The 20490-nt window shown below is 44.6% G+C and overlaps 1 pseudogene; it reads right to left on the reverse strand.

Annotated features, from left to right (window-relative positions):
- Positions 1-1822: 1822 nt before the first annotated feature.
- On the reverse strand, positions 1823-3102 carry LOC129478576 (ferritin light chain-like; annotated as a pseudogene).
- Between the last annotated feature and the right edge of the window lie 17388 nt (positions 3103-20490).

Raw genomic sequence — 20490 nt, forward strand, 5'->3', positions numbered from 1 at the left:
ATTTGCAAGCCTTTCTTCACAGTCCTGACCTACAGCCCTTGCTGCTTCTGTTCCTGGTCTGTACCTGACCCTCTGCTTTGCCGGTCCGGTTTTCTGTTTGCTCCAGCCAAACCTCTACCTTTAATGCCTTAGTTTCTGCTTCTCCTGCTTCCAGTTACCTTTTTCTTCTTTTTCTGACTTACAGCATTCATTCATTCATTCATTCAAGTTCCCTGTTCCTAAGGAGCTTGTAGTCTAGAGAGACGGCAATTGCACAGTTATTGGTTATAGTTATGAAAAACATTACACAGAAAAGCCTGAAGACGCTATGGAAAGGTGCACAACTTCCTCTGGTGGGTCTGGGAATGCTTTCTAAAGGAAGGGAGTTTTAAACTGTCCTTTAGAAGCAAGAAGAAGGGACTCTGGGAGGCTGGGATGAGGAGGCGGGGGGACATGAAGAGTCTTTCAGCCTCAAAGGAACAGCACGGACAAGGGCCCTGAAGCAGGCAGGGCTTATCTGTGTCTCTCCTCCTGGCTCAGCATGGCCCGCCCTGTCTACACAGGAATCAACAGCTGTCTTCCTCAGCCTGAGAACCTTCCCTTTTGTACTGTCATGGAAGCCATGTGCACACATCCTGGAATTCCCAGGATCCTGCCCAGTCTTGGCTTTTGATCTGAGCATTGAAGCGGCAGTTGTAGGGAGTGCATCTAGGGAATTCGAGATCTTTATTCTCTACACTGGGCCTACATGAATGGGGAGTGAGCATTTTTGGCCTTGGAGAATTCATCCCAGGCCCTGGTGTTCCTTATGCTCCCCAACCCTGACTCTTTGAGCCCAACCTTCTCTGCCCGGGCTTCCAAGGTAAGCATCTGCATCTAACGCAGTGCCTGACTAACAGTAAGCCCTCCACAAATGCTAGCTGATTTGATTAGATTTGATCTGGGTCAGCGTAAATAGGTGCAGGAGGAGAAACAGAAGAGAGAAATCAAAGGATGATGACTATAAGGGGAGCCATGATGTAATTTTAACCTGAAAATTGTCTGTAAATAGTCTGCACAGTTTATTCAAACCTCAGTCTTTCATAATCCAATTATATGCAAATGCCCCTGTGGTCTTCCTTACCTTCTTGAATACCTGGATAGAGCATTTTGGAGAACGACAGTGGAGCTCCTTGACGTAAGAAAACAAAAAAGACAAGGAATTCAGGATCTTTGAGTTGAAAGACAACAGCAGTCGTTTAATACAAAGTGGAGGCTAGGTGCAGTGGCTCACACCTGTAAATCCCAGCATTTTGGGAGGCCAAGGCAGGAGGATCTCTGGAGTCCAGGAGTTCGAGACTAGCCTGGGCAACATAAAAAGACCCTGTGTCTACAAAGATAAAAACAAAAAATTAGCCAGACATGGTGGCACTCACTTATGGTCCCAGCTACTTGGAAGGCTGAGGCAGGAGGATCACTTGAGCCTGGGAGGTCGAGGCTGCACTGAGCCAACTTGGGCAACAGTGTGAAACCTGGTCACAAAAAAATTAATGTAATACAAAGTGGTCGCTTCTCCAGTGGAGACAGCTGTCTTCAAACCTCCTTACACATCTGACAGGTTACAAGCATTGCCTTATAACATTTTTGGAAATTGCCAGCTAGTAGAAATGCCTAATGTTGGGGCAGAGTTGTCCTCTCTCTCTTTCTCTTTTTACTGCAAAAAGTTTGATTTCCATTTGGTCCAAGGCTTGAGAAAAAGCTCCAAGGTGGTTAAAAAGCTGCCTAGTGGCTGGAAGGAGAGGCTCAGGCAGAAGCCCTGACACCTGAGGGGGATCCTTCAGAAGTTTTTGGGCCCAGTAGGCTCCTAGTCATGCTTGAGGGTGAGCCTTTGGAAGAGGAATTTGCCCAGCCTGGCCTGGGGGCCAGCCAGCCTATCAAGGTTGGTCAGGTGGTTGTCCACCTTCTTGATGAGTTTCACTTCCTCATTGAGGAAGTGGCTCTCCAGGAAGTCAAGATATGGAGGTCTGTATGGGCAGAACCCAGGGCACGAAGATCTAAAAGAGCCTGGTTCAGCTTCTTCTCCAAGGCCATGGCAGTTCCCGTGGCATCCAGGGTTTTACCCCACTCATCTTGAGGTGACTTATGGATGTCCTGGAATACAGCACTGCTGCCACACTGGTTTTGTATCTTCAAGAGATGCTTGGAGCCCTGTGCTTCTCTTTGCCCAATTCACAGAAGTGGCCCACAGCTTCCAGAGCCACATCATCATGGTGGAAACAGAAGCCCCACGAGAGCGGGTGGAGGAGGCTCATAGATGCAAATTGACCAGGAGGTTGGCGGCTGCCTCCATGTCGGTGGAATAATTCTGATGAATCTGGGAGCTCCTCATTGGCTGGCAAGAAGGAGCTAACCACAACAACTGTGTGGGCTGATCCCAGAAGCAGGAGATGGCCAAGAAGATGATCCCGGAGTTTGCAAGTGAAGAGGAGACTGGAGGATGCTCGGAGGCTGGAAGAGAGTGAGTCCCCGGGTCTGTTCCATCCAAACACTGTTGAAGAAGAAACATATCCATGGGACTGCTGAACACTCTGCCTGCCATTTCTTATTGGTGTGAGTTCTGTTTTTTGAAACCCTTTCAGCTAAATCTGATTCCTTTTCTATATGATTTCCATTTGAATGTTGGAAGATGGCCATTGAGCCTCCCCAAGATGGAGAACTGCGCATGTTTCCTACCATGCTGTGGAGCCCTGTCTTGCTGGCTCAGCTCTGCACAGGCTCTGCGACCATGGGAAGGAACATTGAGAGCCCTGAATTGCAGGCACCTCTGGCCAATACTCCCAACCCCATCACTAGGCCATATCTGGTCATGAGGACCAAGTCATGCAGTCTAGCCCCTGTGACCGTGTTTATTCTCTAATTCCCAGATTTCTGTTTTGTCTCCCTGCCTGGGATCCATTACCTTGGATTGGGGCCCTGTCTTACCTCACAAGGCCTCCCTAGGAGTAGAGCCAAACCTCTGTCCCTGTAGGTGTGTCCCCAGCAGTTGCTGCCAAGTTCTTCTGCCTGCCTTCTCCTTGGCCCCTTGCCTGCTGCCACACTCCACTGGTCCTTTCTGGTCCTGTCTTTGATGTGAACTTCCTGCATGGCCTTGGATTCCTTGTTTTCCAGCCAGCAAATGGAATGAGTTTTAATGCATTGGTGGATTTAAAAACTAGCCCCATCTAAGAATCACCTGGGGGAAACTTTATAGAGTGCCAGTGTCCAGAGCTGGAACTGGGATGAGAAATGAAAGGTGCCTAGCACGCAAAATGTAAAGTGCATCCCTCTCTGGTGCCAATCCTGCCCTGGGAGGGCCCTGAGAGTGACTGTCTCCGTACATTTGCTCCCCTAGGAGCCTGGCTTGCTTCACCCTGGCCCCAGCCCTGCCATTACCAGGGCAATAACACCAGAGATTCTAATCTATGTGGTCCAGGAAGAAGTCCCGACAATGGTATTTTGAAAAACTAGGCAGGGGTTAATGTGTGTAACCAGGGTAGGGAATCGCTGGACTAGGTGGTCTCTCAGGGGTCTGTCACCCAGCAGAGTGCTCCAAGACCCTGGGACTCCTAACTGTATTCTTCTACACATGCTTGGCCTTGGGACTTTGCTAATAGCTTGTGATGTCCTATTGTTTCCTGGAAAGTATGTCTCATCTCATTTCCAAACTCCCAGCCAGGCCCAGTCAAGCCCATCATGCCCCCAAGAACCCCAGGCTAACCAGGCCTTTGTTCTGACCAACGTCTCCATTTCCAAGCAAAGCCTCCCTTAGATAGCCAAGGTTCCAAACCCTCCATTCTGTTGGCTCGCCTTTGGATATGTTCCAGCTCCCTGTACACGTTGTATGTGATGGGATGTGGAGACTTTACAATACTGAAGTATTCTGGTACATTCATATTCATTCATTCAACAAGCATGTGCTGAGGACCTGTCCTGTGCCCTGCACTGTACTATTTGCTGAAGAGTACAAAGATAGTGTGATATATTTACGCCTAGGGTAGCTTATGGTACATCAGCATTTCCCCAAATGTGCTCTGATTGTTAATGGATGTTATACAAAAGCAAAGCAAAACAAAACAAAACAACAAAAAACCCTTCCTGGTAAAAGGATTTAGGAAGACCTGAGTTCAAATAAACAGGTTTCTTTATTGCAGGACTTCTCAGAATCTTTAATTTGCTAACATATACTGTGTATCTCCGTAAGAGAAGCTCAGTATAATATAATTCCCAAATATATTTGACCATCCACTTAACATGAAATATTCCAAAAGGCACTTTGGATAATGCTGTCATAGAATGATAAATCTGGAATCAACTGTAATTCTAGATATGAGAGCTCTAGTAATGGGATCCAAGGTTGCATTAGCTCTTTGAGCAGCCACATCACCCTGTTGACTTCTCAGGAGCTATAGGCTGGCTAAAATGCTTGGGTCTTTTTTCACACAACCATCCTTAAGTAGGTCTTTCTCTTTCACTACTTGGGCTATCGACTTTTTGGAAGTGGGATATAAGGCCTATCAAGTTTAACTTTATTGGTTCGGGGCCAATAAAGTTAAAGGAGTTACAGAGGTTGAGATCTTTTTTATCTGAGTCCTGCCCGCCAACATATCAGCTGGGTTTCCCTGCTATGTGTTGCCTACAGCGTAAGTGAGTAGGCCTTCTTTATCTTCATCCAAGCCTCCAAAGAAAGTGGTGAATGTGACAGATCTCTGTATCACAACACTAGAAATCTTCCTTGGAATTGGCATTGATCCTTTCACCTACACTGCAGTCATGAGCTGTGTAGCAATGTTTCAGTCGACCATGGACCACATGTGTGACAGTGGTCCCATGAGACTATAATCTCATATATTTATTGTGCCTTTCCTATGTTTAGTTATATTTACATATACAAATACTTACCAATGTGTTACAACTGCCCACAGCATTCAGTACAGTAACATGCTGTACAGGTTTGCAGCCTAGGAGAAATAGGCTAAACTCTATAGCCTAGGTATGTAGCAGGCTATATATTATCACTCAGGTTTGTGTAAGTTGACTCTATGATGTTCGCAGAATGACATGATCACCTAATAACCCATTTCTCAGGACGTATCCCCACTGTTATCGATGCAAGACTGAATTAGTGTGCAGTCATTCAACAAATTCACCTAGCTGAGCCATAACCCTTAACTGGACTCATGGCCCTCCATCTGGGTCAAAGGATAACATGAGAGTTTTTGGGAAATCCTTCATGGAAATCCATATTCCTTTAGTCTACCAGTCTGGTTATACTTCCAAAAAGAAGAAAATTAGGCTAAGTAAGTCAAAGTTTATTTTATTTTTGTGATTATAAAAGTAACCTATGCTCATTAATAGACAATGTGAAAAATATAGGCATTTTTAATATTAATTATATTATGAAGAAAATTAAAACTGCCCAGTGTCAAACCACCTAGAGATAGTCACAGTTAACTTTTGCTATGTCTCCTTCTTTGTTTTTTTGAGACAGAGTCCCACTCTGTCACCCAGGCTGGAGTGCAGTGGCACCATCTCAGCTCACTGCAACCTCCTACTTATTGAGTGTCTTCCACATGTCAGGTATAGTTCTAGGTGCAAAAGAAAACAAAAAACACTCCTCCCTCAAATTCCTGCTCTCATGGAGTTTGTATTCCAGTCAAGGCTTATAAATAAATAAATAAATAACACAATCTCCCAGGATTCAAAAATATCCTGCTTTTTTTCTTTTTCTCCCAACTTGACCTTATATTAGAACTATCCTTGGAATGACTTTGTGTTAATGAACCCAGGCCAACTTCTGATGATTCCTGTTTTCTTTACTAAATGTCTGCAACCATCTCTTTAATGGGGCAATCTTTGACTTTTTTTTTTTTTTTTTTTTTTTTGGCAGCGTCTCATTCTGTCACCCAGGCTGGAGTACAATGGTGTGATCTCGGCTCACTGCAGCCTCAACCTCCCAGATTCAAGGATCTTCCCACCTCAACCTTCCAAGTAGCTGGGACTACAGATGCGTACCTCCGTGCCTGGCTAATTTTTTTTTTTTTTTTTTTTTTTTGGTATTTTTGTAGAGATGAGGTTTCTCCATGTATCTAGGCTGGTCTTGAACTCCTGAGCTCTTGAGTTGGAGAGGAGTTCCTGTCTCGGCCTCCTAAAGTGCTGAGATCACAGGTGTGCGTCACTGTACCTGGCTGTTTTCTTTTTTAAGAGATAGGGTCTTGCTACGTTGTCCAGGCTGGACTCAAACTCTTGAGCTCAAGTGATATTCCTGACCTCAGCCTCCTAAATAGCTGGGACTACAGGTGTGCACCACTGCACCCACTTAATAGTGCAATCTAGAATTTTGCGGAGGGTTGATATGACACTTACCAAGTTATAGTCTCCAGAATGCAGCCTTTACCTCTCTTCAAAAATGGGGACAAATGTGCATATCTCCAGTTACTGGATACCTTGTCTTTTTCACTATTTCTCCAAGATTACAGATGATAGTTCCCCAGTTTTACCTTTCTGGGATGCAATTTGTCCAGGCTTTAAGACCTGAACTCATTTACAGGTATTCTTCTATTATCTCTCCACTCATCATGAGCTTCAGTCTATTCCTGAGTTTGTTCTACTCTTCCAAGATTGAAGATTAGTCTTCTTGGTAGACAAGGTAGAAGTAAAAGGAGTTGCAAAGTTCTGTTCTCTCTCTGCTGTTAGCATTATGTCACCTGCCACAGGTAGCGATTTCTTCTCTTCTTCTTGCACTCATCTTGAAGGGGGAAAGGCTATGGGAGAATCTGGAGTAAAAACCCTTTTATTTTTCATTAGTCTATCAACTCTCAGAAGAAAAAATCCTGACAGTATTCTTGTAGGACTGAGTTAATGTGCTGCCCTTTTGTATTTGCCTACTCCCTCATTTTACAAATAAGAAAACTGAGTATTATGTTCAGTAAAGGGCATTGCATAAATCGGACCCTAAACCAGAATTATAGTATTTATTTGAGTCAACCTTGCAGTATCTGAGAGATTAAAAAAACCTTGCGAGAAATAGATCACTAGGGGAGAAAAAGGACCTCAGGAGAAATTTAATTGAGAACCTCTCTCATGGGGAGAGGACAATGGATTTCACTGAATGAGCCTCAGATTGTAGCAAGTTTTCCCTGGTTGCAGACATCTCACGGGGACCATTCTGGTCTGTTCTGCTTGGGGGAATGCAACAGCCCACTCCCTTTGCCTTCAGCGTAGGGCTCCAACATAGGAATCCAAACAGCTGGCTCTTCTCCATAGGCAGCCACCCCAGCCCCATCTCTTCATTAACCGAAACCCTTCCTCAGGGGAGCAGTGACAGCTCCCTGTGAATTGGCTATTGGCAGTCATGCTGAGGCTTCTAAGCAGCTCCTTGTTAACCTTGAAAGATGACTATTTTAGTTTTCTGGAGTCTCTGTCACCACCTGCAGACAGAAGCAGATGATTTAAGAGGTGAGCAGGTAGGAATTCTGTGACCTTCAAACAGAGATATCCCCAGAATCAGTGGACAGAGTCAAATCACTACATGACTGTCTGTCTTTGTGTCCTGGCTTTGTCCCCAGTCCATTGTGTTAGATAAGAGGTTTTGTGTTGCCCTCTGAAGGGCTGGGATTACTCGGCAAGCTCAGAAGGCATCTACAACACTGTTTCTCTGTAAACAGCCTTTGCAAATGCTATGTTAGTAACAGACCTGGGTGGATGCCATTTTGGCATTGAAAGTGCCATCTTTTAGGGCAAAGGCAGTGTGGGTAGGCACATAAAACATAAAATCCAGTTAATTTAGTCTATTTAAATGTATAAATAAATAAAGCTATTCCACTAGTGCATTTTCTAAACCCAAACCAGGAAACATAAAATTCTCTGTAATAAATAATAAAATACAAACTTTGTTTCATTCTATAGCCAGAAGAGTCAGAAGAAGGCCAAGGAAGAGGAGAAAAAAAATGAGGAAAAAAAGAAAAGAAAAGAAAGGAGGTTAGAGATGAGAGCAGGAGAGGAAGAGAAGGAAAGGGACAGGCCAGTCAGGCACCGTCTCTAAGGTTGCTGCCTCCTTGATCTTCTGTCTCTGAGATCATACCCATCTGCTTGTTAATACTTGAGTGGATTCTTGACTCTAAACTCCACAGGGACAGCAACAAGATGGATTACTTCAAGACTTACCTGACTTCCTGGAATGAACAATATGGTTTATTTATAGTTAACTGCTGCATCTAGGAGACCCGTAGAACTCTGGTTGGGTCCTGTCCCCCTAGCCAGTTTGGTTCGATATTCTCTGAACCCTCTTCTTGTCCTGCTGGATCAACACTGACCACAAGTCTCCTTCTGCAGCTCCTGCCAGTGTAATTTGGACCCATCATTTCCTTGCAGTAGAGCTGATAGGCCAACTGCAGAACCGTAGTCTGCCTCCAACTGTTCACTCTAGAGTATACAGATGTCTCCCTGTGTTTCTTCTACTTTAGCTATTTCGGCTATTTGCTATCACACATATCCATGCAAATGTGGAATTTCGCGAGGTACAATTCTCTTCCAATGTAAACCTCTTCTGTGAATGCCTTCTGCAATAAAATCCCTCTACAAAATGTCTGTCGATGTCTGTGAATGTCTTTCCCAGCTGTTGTAGAAGGGGTTTTATCGTCTTCCATGGGTTTAGACAGGAAAAGAGTAACTTTTGGGTGAATTGCTGCCTGGAAGACTTCCCCCTTCCATGAGTAGCTCTTTCCTGTATGGTTGCATTCTGAGTCCAACCAGCAAATGGCCCTCAGCCACAGCAGCTGTGGCTAAAGTTAGTTTTGTTCTAATTAACTATTTCCTTCTTACTTACACAGAGCCTGTGCTTTTCCACTTTCCCTTGATTCATGACCTGGTTTGCCACCAACCATCGTTGGTCCTACTCAGCCTGTTATGCCTTCCATCCAAACAGCATCCATTCTCAATGCCAGCCCAAGCCTCAAGATCTCGGCTTCCTTTGTACTTAGTGCACTGGCCAAGTTTCTATCACCTGTAATTTTCATCTAGGTCCCATTCGTACTCTGAGGCCTAGATCATCCCAGTACTTCCAGATTCTAGGATTTTAACCAACACCCACCTGGACCATGTTAATCAAATCAGTTTGTTCCAACAATTTTTTTTTCACTCCCTTCCTAGTGCCTATGACTAACTTGTAGCAGGCCCAGTGTCCTCATTAAACATAAATGCTTAGGGTTGGGTTAATACCACAGATGAAACCATCCTCTTTCTTTCTCTCCCATTTCCCACCAAAATCAACTGCTGAACATTTACCAGCATCATTAATAGCTGTGTCTCCTTTGAGCTGTTCAGGATAAAGCCTTTTCTACACAGTAGAGAATACATGCATGCAATCATATTTATTGATTTTAATCTCCATGGGGTACAGGAGAGGGGAGAGGTATATTTCCAAAAATTTAGAGGTATTCCAGAGGAAATAAAATCATTAGGATTCTATGAAATTTGGCTAAATAATATGATCCCCTTGCCCATTATAAAAACAGTCTTAGACCAATGGTTCTCAAACTTTAATGTGAAGAAAAATTATCTGGAGATCTCATTAACATGCAATGTCTGATTCAGTAGGCCTATGGGACAGCCTCAGAACAAGCTTCCGTGTACTGCCAATAGCACTGGTCCCACCCGTCTGTAGACCAGCCATGAGTAGTAAGGAGCTAGTGCTCCTCCCACACTGGACTCTAGACTTGTTTGTATCCCAGGTTCCTCTTACCTACTTGAGATTTACCATTTGTGACATGACAATATTGAACTGCCTGATCTCTTATCCCCTCACAATGCTAAAGTGCAAGGTTCTGTATACACCCTTCTCACCTCACATGTCACCTCTTCTCTAAAATCTTCCCCAGTTCTCCAACGGAAGTTCCCATTCTGAGTTCCATACTTCAATTCAATTCCATTTAGAACACTTCAACTCAATTCAGAAGGCTTCACTGAACATTTTTTACGTACCAGGTGTTTTCTTTCTTTGAGGCTGAGTTGATGAGGGTGCTATTAACCAAAGTGGAAAGTTGAGTTATATAGATGGAAGAGGAGACTGGAGGAGAATGTGTAAGCAAGTTCGTATTTGCCAAAATAGGTGTCATATTCCTGTAATTTGTAGAAATGGAGAGGTAGTGTGGCATGGTAGCCTCTAAAGGCAGACCATGCATGTTTGGAACTCACCCCTATCGTTCATAAGCCGTGTGATCTTGTGTTAGGTAACCCCTCTATGCCCCCATTTCCTGATTTTAAGATGAGGGTAATAATGGCACCCACCTCGTGGAGTTGTTATGTTGTTACGAATAAATGAGGGCTGGACGCGGTGGCTCATGCTTGTAATCCCAGCACTTTGGGAGGCTGTGGAGGGCAGATCATGAGGTCAGGAGATTGAGACCATTCTGGCTAACATGGTGAAACCTCGTCTCTACTAAAAATACAAAAAATTAGCCGGATGTGGTGACAGGTGCCTGTAGTCCCAGCTACTCGGGAGGCTGAGGGAGGAAAATGGCGAGAACTCGGGAGGTGGAGCTTGCAGTGAGCAGAGATCGCACCACTGCACTCCAGCCTGGGTGACAGAGCAAGACTCCATCTCAAAAAAAAAAGAAAAAAAAAAGAGTAAATGAGGGTTAATACTTGTAAAGCACATAGACTGTTATTTGTACATGGTATACCAAAGAAATGTTTTTCCAACAAATATATGTTCTGGAGATGTCATTCAGAAAAAGTCCAGGTAGGAGATATGGATTTGGGAGCTGTCTGTATTTAGGAGCAAAAGATATTTTGCAGAGAGAATGTAAGCTGCAAAATGAGTGGCAAAGAAGGAAGAAATGGATTCTTTAGGGGATACCAATATGTAAGGGGCAAGCAGAGGAAGAAGATGCAATGAAGGAGACTGAGGAGTGGTCTCAGAAGTAAAGACGACCCAGGAGAAAGTGAAAACAGAAGCTCAATAACTAGAGAATTTCAAGAAAGAGGTAGCGGTCAACAATGGCCAACACAAGTTAAGATCAGGAATAAAACAAAGCTGTTTGTTCAGATGGCTAAGAACGCAAGTGTTAGACCACATGTAATTTTTATTTGTGTCTGTCTTCACCCCTAAGCCATGAGTCCTCAATGTAAGGGGTCAAGTTTGTTATTCAGCTTTCTATATCCAGAGGCTAACACATGCCTACAGCATAGCAGGATGTTCTCAATGTGGTCAAAATACTATTTTTGTTATGAGACTCTCTAATGACTCCTGTTCCTTTGAGGTCCACTTCACTCTGCTTGTCTATTGAATAATGAGACAGTACACAAAATTGAGAGAGAATCTCATTTCCTGTCGTGTCCTTTTTTCTTGGGGGGCCCCCAAGGAGAAGATGAGGCCAGTATTTCTTGGTACTGGGCATCTTTTAAACATGAGACTGGATGATTGCAGAAGTTGAGATGAGGTTATATGAGGGCTGGGATGGGGGACAGCTGTCTGGTAAAAATCTCAAGGGAGATAATCTTCTTGGGGTTCACAGCATCTTTCTTTCAGCCTAATGTGCACTAGCAGGGTCCCACAGCTTGTGCGCTGCATGGGCCCCCAGGTGGGTCTGTTTCCAAGGCTCTATGGTAATAACCATCTTCACTCCGAGGAGAACAAATGCCCATATGTTGTGGAAGAAATTCCTCTGTTGGGTAGTAGTTGGGCTAGCCCCTTCCCCAGATTCTAGGAGCCTGGGTGGCCATTTAAGGCAATGGTGATGGCAGAGCCTGAGATTCTCGTGGTGGAGTTCAGGTAAGGGCAGAGTGGAAAGTCCCGGGCACACAGTTCTATGCTTGTTTAGGCATCTGCAGGCTTGTGGGATAAATTAAGAATGGCAGGAAGAGGAGATGGTGAGCCAGAGGAAGGAGGGGGAGTGTGTGGGTTACAGGACTGCAGAGCCCCCTGCTGAGAAATTGTAATTCTGGCCCTGTGGACCAGGTAAGAGGGAGGAAGTAAGAGGGGGTGATGGGCTGGGAAAGTGGAGGCGGGGGGAGCTCTGATTCATTCTAGTGTTGACAAATAGGCTGGATTCCTTTCACTCGGCTGGACTTTGCCCTTTCAGGATGTACAGCCAGCGTCAGCATACTGCTAATGGGGCTTTGAGAGTCTCCTTTTGATGAGCACGTCCCAGAAAGCAGGTATTAGCCATTTCTGCTGGGGAGGCAATGAAGGCATTTGCAGCTGAAATCGGCTTTTCTGGCTGCCCTAATAAAGCAGAGACTTTCAAAGCCCCATTAGCAGTGTGCTGACTGCAGCTTTACATCTGGACTAGCCCAGTTTAGGAGGGGAGCGCTGAGCACTCATATCCTGAACCCCAAGGAACAAACTGCCTCTGACCAAAGCTAGCTTCTTTGTCGTCGATAGACTGTGGACGCCATAGAAGAGGAACCCTGTCTCCCAATCCTTGGGATGTAGCTTGGTGCCTGGCACAAAATAGACTCCCAATAAACGTTGATGGAATTGATAAACGAGTTTGGAGGGGGGTCAGCTACGAAAAGGACCTGGAGCACCGCATTATGGACAGCTCCAGGCCCTTGGTGAGTGCCTCATATACATTTATGAGATGGATGACCGACAGGTAGGACAAAGAGCGGGTTGGGAAGTGAAAGGAAAGGATGATGTGAGAGAAAAGGAAAAGTAGCTCCTCCCTCTGTCCCCCACCTGCTGAATTTTCTACAAGTAGTAGACTTCATAGCCTTCCATATCTCCCCAGAGAGAAGCCAGAGGAACTTTTTCTTGTTAGGCCCCAAAGGTGAGGAATGGCATGGGGGAAGGAGGACCCCTGGTTGCCAGGCTTTTTTGCAAGTTCTATATGCTGAGAAATCAACATAGATGGGAAGGATTTGCACTTTCTAGGTGATGTAATGGCGTCTCTCATAAGTATGTGCCTTTTGCAGGTCCACAAACATATGAATGATAGAGCCACAGTTCCAGTCCAAGTCGGTGTGCCTTCTAGGCTCGCAGTCTTTCTCCCCAGCCACCTCCAGTATTCCCTCTGACCACAGAGCCCATGAGGAGTGTCATTCTGAATGTTCACTGACTCTAGACAGACAGTCTTTTCCACCTGTTCTACAGGCGTGCATATGCCCTTCGTCAGAAAGCAGTCTAGAAGTGGTTCATCTCCACTTTCCGTCATCTTCCTCCTCTTCCATGACCCAAAGCACACTTCTGGAGGATGGGTGGATGGACCAGCACGACAGCTAGCTGTTAGTTGCCAATTTCTATCAGAACAGATAATGTTTCTCCAGGTGGATGTGCCTTCCCCACCTCTCCTCCTATCTTTCTGAATACCTTCTGGTCTGGTTTAAGACCAGATCTTGCAAGAAGCTCTGTAAAGGAAAATACACAACAAATAATAAGTGGAAGGAAATGGATAAATGCATAAAGACCTAGCTGGCCAGAGCGGCCTGCCCTCATGGGTTTATCTCACAATACCTGTCTTACTCATACTCTGCCTGGTCTCAGGGAGGCCCTCTAAGTCACTGGTGTGTGACTGGGGCTCTTTGCCCGGTCGTTCTGCCATTTGAAAATTTCCAGTCAAGATTTAGTCACTGCACATTTTTGAGAGTCCTCTAATCAGAGAAATTAACTCTCATCAGACACAGGAATTAATCTTTGTTAGTGTTGTTGTCAGTCTAACTTTGCCTTCCTCAGTGCCAGACATGGAGAGAGGGACGCCCTCGCAGGGAGCTGCCGCCACCATTGGCAGAGGATGCAGGCAGGTCTTCACTGAAAGAATCGGGGGTGACCCCTGCTTCTCCCTGAGTTGAAGGGTGTGTGGGATCCCCGAGGAATTCTCCAGCGTTCAGCCCTGGGCTGTGCTATATGCAGGGCTCTAAAAACGCTGGCTGACTTGAATGTGTGAATACAGTTATGGCAGGGAGGGAGGGGAGGTGCTTTGGGAAGGATACCACAGCAAAATGGGAACCAGCTAAGAATCAGATGACAGCACACGACGAGGGGCGGCAGAGACAGGGTTCTTTACTGGTTCACCAGTTTGTTAAAAATACAGACCTGTTTTATTTCTTATTTATTTATTTTTTGACAGGTCTTGCTTTGTTGCCAAGGTTGGGGTACAGTGGCACGATTTCAGCTCACGGCAACCTCTGCCTCCTGGGCTCAAGTGATTCTCCAGGTAAGGAGGCTACCTTAGCTCCTAATTCTTGTATTTTTTGTAGAGACAAGGTTTTCCCATGTTCCCCAGGCTGGTATCAAACTCCTAGACTCAAGCAATCTGCACGCCTCGGCCTCCCAAAGTGCTGAGGTTACAGGTGTGAGCCACCATGCCTGGCCCAGACCTCTCTTTTGAAGTCATCTTTCAATGGGTGTGGGTGTGGAGTGTGTGGCAGTGAGGGTGGGGACAGACCCTCAGTTGCATTTGTGGAAGTTTGGGACCAACTTCAAGATTCAGAGAATCATAGCCATTTTGGTTGTAGGGAAACTATAATGCTCAGAGAATCAGATTCCTGCAGAGTAAATAAACGTGATGTTAACACCATCATCCTTAATATATATTTCATATCCTCTCATTTGCTCATGAAAAATATATTATGTAGACTTGTCTATTATCATCATATTCATTCACCCACAGCACTTGATTTTGCTAGTGTCAAGCTATGTCTATATTCAAGTCAGTAGGCATCAGCTATTGTCATCAGCATTCTAGAACATCTTTTCACTTTAAGTTACATTTTCTTATATACGTGTTTCTTTGGCAGGATTAGAAAATTTGGAGGCCTTTGTTTCTGAGTGAGGAGTAGTAAGGAAAGCACTGGGAACCAGGAGAGATGACTTCCATCTTGTCTTCTCATGGCGTGCTCTGTGACCTTGGGAAATTCACATCCTCTCTCTGGTCAGTTTCTCCATCTGTAAAATGTGGGTATTAGACAAGATGATCTCTAAGGTCTCTTCTAGTCTTTACTTTGTCTGTGAGTTGTTACTGAGAAAGTAGACCAGGAAAATGGGCTTAGATATCTATGGCCAAGAAGGAGATCAGAGTTTCTGGATAATTTGGGACACAGTGGCCAGCATATAAGTTGCTCCGTGGCCACATTTCAGAGCCGCAGGAGGATCCCACCTGGATAGGGCTCTGTTTCATACTCTCCATTTCTTGGATGATTGCTTTCTCTGCTACTGGGATTAAAAAAAAAAAAAGAAAAATCCTCCAAGACAAGTCACTTTCTCATTGGCCTGTGACATGCTACATGAACCATCTATATTATGGATGCAACCATGGATGCCGCCAACGTTGATTCATACCTTGGTGACCTCATGGATCACTGACAGCCATGCCACCTGGCAGGCTGCCTGGAATTCACTGGGGCCTGTCAGAAGCCCCAGCTGCACCTCCATTTTGCAGGCAACCACAGGCCTGGCTTTCTACCCTTGGGTTTCAAGCCTACTACTATCAGTCTAACGAACAATCACATCCTCAAATCAAAAGTCAGGAATTCTAAGAGGAGCAATGCTGCTCACGGAACTGAGTGGTGACTTGCAGAAGGACAATGAGATAACAACGTCTCTTTCAGACATCTTTTCATAATCCAAAGCCCTAGGTAGCCGATAAACAATGCACCGCCAGCCAGGCTGAGTTCTTGCTATCTTGTTGACTGAAGCATTCATTGTGAGGCTTCCTGGGCATCCTATTATGGGGGAAAGGAGGACTCTGACCATTTCTGCATAGCGTAGATTAATCTGAGGGCTGCATGACACCTTTGCTTCATGTTCTTTGTCTCATCGGGTGTCACGAGGGAGGGCGAGTTGCTCTCTCTGGGTTTGGACACTTGCTTTTTGATCTTTTTTGCTGCCTTTGATTTTTTCCTTTTGGCTCGAGGAAAGGTGGGTTGTCCCGGATAGAGCCTTGTGCCTGGCTTAGCATGCCGTGTGCTGGAGGAGCATAACACTGAACATTCACCAGTGGGTCCAGGGCCAAGGTTAACAGATCTCCTTTCCTGACCTTTATGAGCAAATGATCTCAGCAGACCGAACTAGGCACACAGCTATAAAATGCACCCCCCCCAAACACAAACACCTCTACCACCACCGCAGTTCTAAAACTCCTCCCACAAATCAAGTTGCAAGAGATTGAGGAAGGATTAAAGGGAGAGGTGACTGAGTAATAAAGGTCAATGTCATTTTCTGAGAACACTAGCACTTAGAGAATATTTGGCACCTGACAAAGTGGCCATTTCCCAGACTTGTAAATTGATCCCTATGTAGGGCCTGAGTCTTAAAAGAGATAATACTACATGCTTCAAATATAATAGACAGTGGGACTAAAATAAATTTAAATAAGCTTTCCCTTTTTGTATTTTTTCTGTGGTTTTATGAAAGTCAGCAAGCAAGGCTACAGAGGAAAAAGCAGTAGTTTTGAAATCAGACTGGAATTTGAGTTCCCATAATTTCTATGTTCCTGTTTACAAATCTCTAGAGTGGGGCTGAGTCAGGTGGCTCGTGTCTGTCGTCTCAGCTACTTGGAGGGAGGATCACTTGAGTCCAGGAATTCGAGTCCAGCCTTAGCAACGTAGCGAAACTTTTTCTTCCCAACCACCCCCACCTCTGAAAAAAAAGAAAAAAAACTATAAAGTGGGAAATAATAGTACTTTCTTCATTATTGTTGTGAGGTTCAGGGTGTATGTAAAGGGCATGGCACATAATAGGTGCTCAGCAAATAAAAGTGTTACTTATTCAGGAGCAATATATATATGTGTGTGTATATATATTTGAGATATATATGATATATATATCTCAAATATATATATCATTTTATATATATATATCTCATATATATCTGAGATGGAGTCTTGCTCTGTCGCCCAGGCTGGAGTGCAGTGGTACGATCTTGGCTCATCACAACCTCTGCCTTCCGGGTTCAAGCAATTCTCCTGCCTCAGCCTCTTGAGTACTTGGGATTACAGGCATCCACCCACAAGCCCAGCTAATTTTTGTATTTTTGATAGAGACAGCGTTTCACCATGTTGGCTAGGCTGGTCTTGAACTCTTGACATCGAGTGAGCTGTCCTCCTCGGCCTCCCAAGATGCTGGGATTACAGGCATGAGCCACCACGCCTGGCCTTGAATTGCTTTTGTTGCCCTTTCTGTCCAGATTTGCCAAGAATCAACTATCTAGGTGTAGTAAGAGATTGAGTCCCTGCATGGCAAAAGGGGCTAATTTTGCTACCCTGGGGTTGGGAGTCTTTATGATTTGTTGTGGAGATGGGCAACTGCCTCACAGCCAGTAGGGAATGAACACTTTTTGTATATTCCTAGGTAGGAAGGAACAGCAGTGGCTTGGGCCCTGCATCTGGCGTAAAGAGGAATGCTGACCAACCTTTAACAAACTCCCTTAGGACCAGATATGTTTAAGGATTCAGAATTTTTCAGATTTTAAAAAAGTAATATGGGCTGGGCATGGTGGCTCATGCCTGTAATCTCAGCACTTTGGGAGGCTGAGGCGGGACTAACACTTGAGGGCAGGAGTTTGAGAACAGCCTGGCCAATACAACGAAACCCTGTCTCTACTAAAAATAGGAAAATTAGCCAAAGGTAGTGGCAAACACATGTAATCCCAGCTACTTGGGAGGCTGAGGCAGGAGAATTGCTTGAACCCAGGAGGCGGAGGTTGCAGTGAGTCGAGATCGCACCACTGCACTCCAGCCTGGGCGACAGAGTAAGACTCTCAAAAAATAAAAAATTTAAAAAGGTAATATGGTACAGTGAGTGTATATTATGTAAGACCTACAGCAGAGTTTGGGGCAATAACTTCTGAGCAAAAAACATTCAGATTTCTGTAACAAATATTTCTCTTAAGTGGGATAAGTGAAGCCTACAAAGAAACTCAGGTCAGGTCAGGTTTTGCTGCCAAATGAGTTACGAAAAATCTTTTAGTATTCAGAGCTTTTTGGATTTCAAAATTGCATTTTGTTGATTTATAGTGATAATAGAGATGATGATAAATAATAGCAACAGTTGCATTTAATAAATGTTTTCATTGTGTCAAGGTCTCTAAGTGCTTGGCATCTATTTTCTTACTTGTTCTGTAACAGTCTTGTGAGATTGGTAGTATTGTTTTCCTTTTAGGGATGAAGAAAATGAAGCTCAGCGATATTAAGAAACTTTCCCCAGAGGACACAGCCATTAAATGGCAAACCTAGGATTTGAACCTATATCCACCTGATTGCAAAGCCTATGCTGATAAAAATCAATCAATGTTTTTCCCTGCATAGTAGAGGTTGCCTCACCTTAGAGTCAGAGACTTTGTCTTGTGGATGATAGAACATTTGCTGGGCTATTTTAGCCCCATGATTTGAGCTGGGCTGGAAGTGTCCTAAACTGATGAGTAGTTGTGCCGTATAAACGGATAAGAGGTCAGTGGGAGTGGATGATGGATGGCATAAACCTGGCCATTGCAATATGGGCATGCTGGCTGTATTGATGCAAGCCTGACCCAGACAGACTTTGACCTTGGTTTGATCTCCCACCATTCAAGAAAAGCTTCCTTCAGCTTCAAATGGCCTTACTTGGAGCTCAGCTGTGCAGAAAGGGTAAGTGAGCTGTCCAGGCCCAGACCAGGCCTCATCTCTCTGTGTGTGACCTCTATTGTTTGGGTAGAGTACTACAGAAAAAAAAAAAAAATCCTAATGAGCCTTAATACGGGAGGAAATGGCCATCCTAAAAATAACGCCAGGCCCTGTGGAGTAATGACATCATTAGGCAACTCCAGCCTAGAGGGATTCTAAGCCCTTTTGACTAGACATTTTATTTTAGCACAAGATGTATCAAGTAGATCTATTATGCTTGTCAGCCCAAGCCAGGGTTGCAAGGCAAGAATTAAGTGAAAGGCTCGTGTGAAGGGCCATGACACTTCCTTTAATCACATTTTAGATATTTGGAATAGTTGCTATTTCCAAATCTTTGGCTGGGCAGTCTTCATGACCACAACAAAACACATCTGGGAAGAGAAGAAACTCTAGCATCTGGAGAAGACCTGACATTTTAACTTAATTCTAAGTCTTGGGGAGGAGAAGAGGCCTGGGGAACTGGATTAACCAAGAGCTGCTGACGAAGATGGAAGTAGATGTCATGGAGAATTCCTCAGCTCTGGGATTATTCTCCTCTTTTTGGCTGACAAGTGAGCAGAAGGTTTTCTTCTTCCCATGGTTTTTTTCCCTAACAGGTTCCTAGGATCACGCGTGAAATAACAAGGCTTTATCATCTTCTGTTTAGCTTTCTCTACCTGGCCATGAGCTCAGGGAGGCCAGGATTGGATTTATCCATTCCTTCCTCCCCAGCACTCAGCATAGTGCCTGGTGCGTATTGTGATGCTCAATAAAAATGTGTTGAATTACTTTGGGAGGTCATGGCAGGAGGATTGCTTGAGCCCAGAAGTTCAAGACCAGCCTGGCAACATAGTGAGACCCCCATTTCAATTAAAAAACTATATAGATCTAGATCTAGATTGTATATATATATATACACATATATATATACAAATTTAGATCAAATGCCCATGAATTAGTTTTGTAAATGGTGAGGGACTATTTTGTACATCTCTGTTTGTTCACTTGCAAGAGGTTATTATTAATGTATCCTAGCCTCAGGAATAGAAGGGGAAGCCAGTCCTTCTCCATCAGAGCAGTGAAATGTGCATTGGACTAGGGGCAAAGAGACCTGCATGCCATGGCTTCAGTCAAGTAGTTCTAACAACTCAGGGTCCCTTCATGTAAAGTAATGATAAAAACTCTTAGTATCTCCTGGCTTCACAGAGGGACCAGCAGAATACATGATATTAAACCTGACTGTAGTATGGAGACAAATCAGGCTGCTATTAAAACTCAGGCCTGAAGATTCTTTCCCTTTTCCATTGCACTGATCCTGGACCTCTCATGGGTTCATTTCCCTGAGGAAGCAGGGCAAGTGAGAGGTGACCACTCTTCATGTGGTCTGGCCACATGCCTGGCCATGCACTTGTTTTTTCCCAGAACAAAATGTCTGTTTCAGCTCCCTCGTTCCCTCCCTCCCTTCTCTGCCCTCCTTTCCCACTTGCAGTCCTCACTCAGCCTTCCCCTCTCTTTGCTCTGGCCCCCTGGGGCCTGTCATAATTAGAAAAGGAGGAAAGGGGGGAGCCATCCTAGCCCACCAGGGTTTTAGAGGGAGTTGGGACTGCGTGCTGGGGACCCAAAGCTGCAAAGGTTTCAACGTCTTTCTTCCCTTTTAACCTGTGACTTTAGCAGGCCCTGTGCTAAACTCTGGGAGGGGCCAAGGCCAGGAACACACGGCTTTGCATGTAAATATGTATATAGCAAAATGTGAGTATGTGCACATGTGTGTAAAGATGTGTATGGATGTGGGTATGGATTAATCATGTGTTGTGCTTCTGAAGCGAGAGCAATGCAGAAAAGGATTCTTTTTAATCCAGAAACTTTAATCCATGTCATCTTTGGGGTACAAATTCTCTGGGGAATCTTTCTGTACTT

The sequence above is a fragment of the Symphalangus syndactylus genome, chromosome 3 (genome assembly GCF_028878055.3).
Source record: "Symphalangus syndactylus isolate Jambi chromosome 3, NHGRI_mSymSyn1-v2.1_pri, whole genome shotgun sequence".
NCBI classification, from domain to species: Eukaryota; Metazoa; Chordata; class Mammalia; order Primates; family Hylobatidae; genus Symphalangus; species Symphalangus syndactylus.